The sequence below is a fragment of the Rhipicephalus sanguineus genome, chromosome 2, assembly GCF_013339695.2.
Source record: "Rhipicephalus sanguineus isolate Rsan-2018 chromosome 2, BIME_Rsan_1.4, whole genome shotgun sequence".
Classification (NCBI taxonomy): domain Eukaryota; kingdom Metazoa; phylum Arthropoda; class Arachnida; order Ixodida; family Ixodidae; genus Rhipicephalus; species Rhipicephalus sanguineus.
The window spans coordinates 183,628,495-183,633,536 of NC_051177.1; the positions used below are offsets into that span (position 1 = coordinate 183,628,495).

The 5,042-nt window shown below is 42.8% G+C and overlaps 1 non-coding gene across 1 annotated transcript; it reads left to right on the forward strand.

The window, feature by feature from the left end:
- Nucleotides 1–2,123: 2,123 nt before the first annotated feature.
- Trnag-gcc (transfer RNA glycine (anticodon GCC)) lies at nt 2,124–2,194 on the forward strand. The gene has a single exon. It is a non-coding gene; the product is annotated as a tRNA-Gly (tRNA).
- The last annotated feature ends 2,848 nt before the right edge of the window (nt 2,195–5,042 follow it).

Below are 5,042 nucleotides of genomic sequence, written 5' to 3' on the forward strand. Positions count from 1 at the left end.
CTCAGTATCGAAGCAAGAAACGCTAAGTTGACGAAATAACCTGTTTGATGGTCACGCACTAAGACCCACTCCCCAAACATAATCATTTACAATACTAAAGAAATTAAACGAAGAAGCTAAGGCGGGTCCATGTGCTGTCAAAAATTATGTCGCGCACCTTATCACACATTTAGGAAAAATGATTTGTTAACGATCTTTAGAAACAGGCAAATAAAGACACACGGGCCCTTCCGTATTTACCTAAGACGACTCGAAAGTGAAAGCAATCGGCTTCTTTTTTTTTTTCTCATTCAACTGTATTGATCCTAGGGAGCGAAGTCATATTGGCGCATGGTTCACTCAACACGCCTCCTCTGTTAGAGTTCTAATTATGCAGGGGTCCTGAAGCTTGATATCCGCCTTTTGTAATGACGTTCCCAAGAGGATGTAGCGGTCTAATGGCTGCTCGCACGACGCAAACGCTCAATCCACGGTATTAATTATATAGAACTTACAGACAGGAAAGCCAAGGAGAGTATAGGGGATGTTATTTACAGTAATTAGGATATAAATGCGAGGAAAGTAAAGTGCAAGAAAAGATAACGCAGGGACCGAACCTGCGACTTTCGAATATTCGAAGGTCGCAGGTGCGGTCCCTGCCGGCGGCAAGTTATCTTTTCTTGCACTTTACTTTCTTCACATTTGCATCATGATTCATGATTGTTAAGTTTCATCTTAAGCTTGTTCCAACAGTCTGGTACAACATACTGCGCGATGCGCAGTACGTTGCGTTGCGTTGGCGGCCCCCAGCATAATGTCACAACCCCCTCCCCTTGTCAATTCCTATATGAAGGCCGAGATGGAAGTTTTGACCTTACATGGGGTTAGACAGGAAGAAAGGAGGATCGCTTCCAGTTGACATTGTGCCCCATCTTCACACTTAGCCAGATAACGTTTTCACTTATTTTCTTTGCACAGGTCCAAAAAAGGGGCAAGAATGATTCTTTCTGGAAATACTAGGTCAGGGAAGGACCTCCATACAAATAAAAGCAAAAATACTGTTTCACATGCTCGCAGACGTTAGAGCTTTTGAGCTGAAACTCAACTATTTCCAACAGCAGGCTAATGAGTCTAACTGTCACTTCTCTTGCTGCAAAAGCTTTGCGGGAGATATGAGCATACCGCTTGCCACAGAAAAACACTGTCAAATATCTTCAGAAATAAAACAGGGAGTTCGATGTTAGATTCTCAATTTTTCAAGATCATTCGAGCAGCAACTGATTTTTTCAAAATCCTTTTAAGGTGGGAATGTGTACCAGTCGGAACTGGTTGATCTGCAGACGGACGATGAGCTCAAAGACGCATTTGATGCGAAAGACACTGTGAAGTTTTACGCTGGCCACCTCACAGACTCAAAGCTTTCGAGCTTGAAGAAACTAGCAGCAGCCATGATGACAGTGTTGGCAGTGGATACCTCTGTGAACGGGCTTTCTCGAGAATGAAGTTAATGAAATCAAACTTGTGTACCCGACTAACCTATGAATACCTCCACGACTTTCTACGAATCGGTGAGCAACCTTGGTCTAGATATCTGCGAGTAAGCTAAAAATGTTCAGCACCAAAAGTCGCATTGAAAGAGCTTTTTTTTTTGCTTGTAAGCTGTGTTTGTAAATTGCAACCTTGTGACGTGCGTGCTGGAAATAAATATGATTTAAGTTGCAGTTACGTACGTAATTTTACTCCCCGGATTTTTTTTTCTCTGCCTGCAAGGCACCCCCTCCCTCTTTTCCGTGCGCCCCCGCCGTGTCGGCTTCACGCAACTCGGCCCTCCGCCTCAAAAGGTTGCCGACCCCTTCGCTAGACCATAAGACAATTGTTGTCAAGTGAGCGTTCTACTATGAACGAATGGCGTAGATAATTTTCAAGGGCCAACACTGTGTACGTCGTAGCAACGCGCGTGGCGCTGTGAATGCTCTGTTCTTTTTGAGCTATTCATCTTACTACCTCGATGTATTTTTCGCCGCAAAAGCGTTTGTCGCAGAGTAGTACGGCTCTCAAAGAACGAGCACTCGGCGCTGCGGGTGACCTAGATCATGGACGACGTTGCGCAATAACTTGAACTGCATTGAGCCAACTGGACATCGGCGTCGGTGGTTCAGTGGTAGAATACTCGCCTGCCACGCGGGTGGCCCGGGTTCGATTCCCGGCCGACGCAGCTTTCTTTTTCTTTTTTTTTATTTTCTTATTTTTTTATGAACGCATTCATTTTCGCCACATTTTTTTTTATCATTGCCTGCGGCGTAACACCAAACATGCGTGGCAAAACTTCAATGATCACTAAAGGTGGTAGACGACCTTGCCACTCAAAGCAAAGAAATATACTAAAATTTGTGCTGCGATTTTCATAGAACAATAATGCGTCACTATATACATGGCATGACAGCTCAGTGGCTTTGTCGTAGCACTGTGGGGCTTGAAGGACAGAAAATAAAGAAGAATATTTAAAAAAAATTGAAATGGAAATGAATAATAAAAATAAAATGAAAACTGGCCTGTAACAGTCCGTGCAAACATATCTGTCTCAAATTCTCTGCCTCAATATACCGCCAAATGAAACCTGCGTAGAGCTGCCATCGCATTTCGCATTAGGGAGCATTGAAATGGTCGGTTATTTTTTTTTATTCGGATCCTTCCTCTCTTCCTCGTCTTTCCATTCCCTTTTCCCAATCCCCCATAACAGGGCAGCCAAACGGACACTTGTGGTTAACCTTCGTGACTTCTACATTGCGGTTTCCTTCCTGCCTTCCCACATTGAATAGAATAAGATGAGTCATTACCCATATATTCAAAGCGTCCCTGGCGCCGAGGCTACTCATTCGGTACCAAAGCGAATGCGAATCATGCGCACGAGATCAGTTCCATTCGTTTTGGCGCATCAATCGTTAGACGATCATTGGACTCCCAATCAAATGATTTGACTGAAAGCAATCTGTTTTTTTTTCTTGTCAGTCAGTTGTCGCGATGAGTGTATGCTACTTGCGAGTTCACTGCCTACATTTTATCATTTGTAAAATGTACCGTGAATTTTCGGTTAACCACTTATTCGCGTCATTTGGACTTTTATGTAAGCGTCCGCCGTTCCTGACGTTTACCTTCGAAGGCAGTTTTCTTTTTCATGGCTAACCATATTTTTAATATCAGATTAATGTCTTCGTAGAAACACGCGGTATACAGCGCTACGCCGGAAGTCTAAAAAATTGCCATAGACGCCTTGTTTGAATGTGGCCAAGTGGTGGGTGGTAATATGAATAATGTATTTACTTTGCATACTAACTTATTGCTTTTGATCGCAGCTTGTCTATATTTGTACAAGACTATCCCTTCGAGTGCTCGCCCTGTTGTTCTGGCTTGAAGATTAGCCAGTGCCACTTGAGCTTATGGTTTGGCCGGCACCACATTTAACGCTGATAATTACCCTAGATAATTTGGTAATTGCAATTGCTCCAATTCATGAACTTTAGTGAGTGAATTCTCAAGGGAAAGATACTTGCAAAGCATTTCTAAAACTACCAGCTTTCATATCGGTGCCGACCAAACTGCGGTGAAAATTCAATGCTGCTCCGCGCATTTTGTCCAATGACAAAAGATATTCTAACACCAGGGTTCCTTAGCGCATTTTGGGACCGACTACTTCGAATGTTGTGTCTTATAAAGCCCATATGTCGTGCAGCCACACAAACTATGATTTGGAAATTGCTGCACATGTGCCGAAAAGTACTTGCTTCAAAATATGTATACCACTGCCTTAATGAAGGAACTGATGGAAAGAATATTTAATTTGTCATGCCTTATAATATCCGGCCTCAAAATAATCGAGTGCAAGGAGTAGAAGCGCGTGACATACTATTCGCGGGTTTCAAAATTTAGTTGCCGCTATATAGAAAACACCTGCAGATTATTACATCGCAAGCAAATCTTGTAATACTTGCGTTATGATGCAGTTCTAGCCTTTAGTTCTTCATTGTTTTGTTGTAGTAAAGGAAAACTAAACATTAGGAACTCACCCAAATCCTGCTGTTGATACTTTACTCATGATTTGGCAATTTATTGCTAATAGCTCGTGAGATGTCAAGAATCACCGCAGACATTGAATTGTACTAGTTGTGAGGGGTGTCTATGCTGGTGACAAGTTCCAAATAATCTTATTCATTCCCATCAACACACATACAGGGACAGGGAACGTGGGAATAAAAGCTAGAAAGCGCTTGACAAAGTTGTCGAGAACCTTAAGTCCTTTTAATGAATGTAGACAGTGCTTGCTTTTATGTGCACATATTCGATTATTGGAACACGTGCTATGTGACAAGCGCGGTGGTCATAATAACACCTCGTGGATTAGCACACCACATTCAAGTAAATGAAGTGCAAAACGCACGTTGTCCTTAACGATGCAGCTTTATTGGGCTCAGGAATGATTATGATTCTAGGAGATGTCAAGGCTGGTCGGATTGCGTGGTTTCGCGCAAAAATAAAAACATAATGAAGCTACAAGCAGCCAAATGTGACTGGGGTTTTCCATTCTTTCTGGGATTCCGGCGTTTCAAACGGTTTTCTCTCTTTACGGTTTTTATTTGTGCGCGGAGCGCGCATCAGAAAGTGATCTTTTGATGACTCCGTGAAGGACAGCAATTTAGCTAGACAATGACGTCGGGTAACATGACCACTTGCATCTAGAAGACGAACGAGGCACAGACCATTCTCCGGACAGGGAGGCGCCTGTCCGTGGAAGGAGATGATTTTTGACCTTCGCCGACTGGAAATGTGAAAGAAAGACTTCGTTGCTGCTCAGGAACTTGTGTGCTGGAATTCTGGGAATGTCTAGAGCTTGCTGCCAAATTTACTAGTGAAATTAACATTCAAAATAATTTGACCCTCTCATTTTCAGGAGAATTGCCTTTGAGTTCTTGATACACAAGAACGGTCTCTGTGCTACTATCGTTTATTGAGGCTGTCGTCGCTACTCTTACATACACGGCATCTATTTTTCGAAAGCAGTTTTTCTT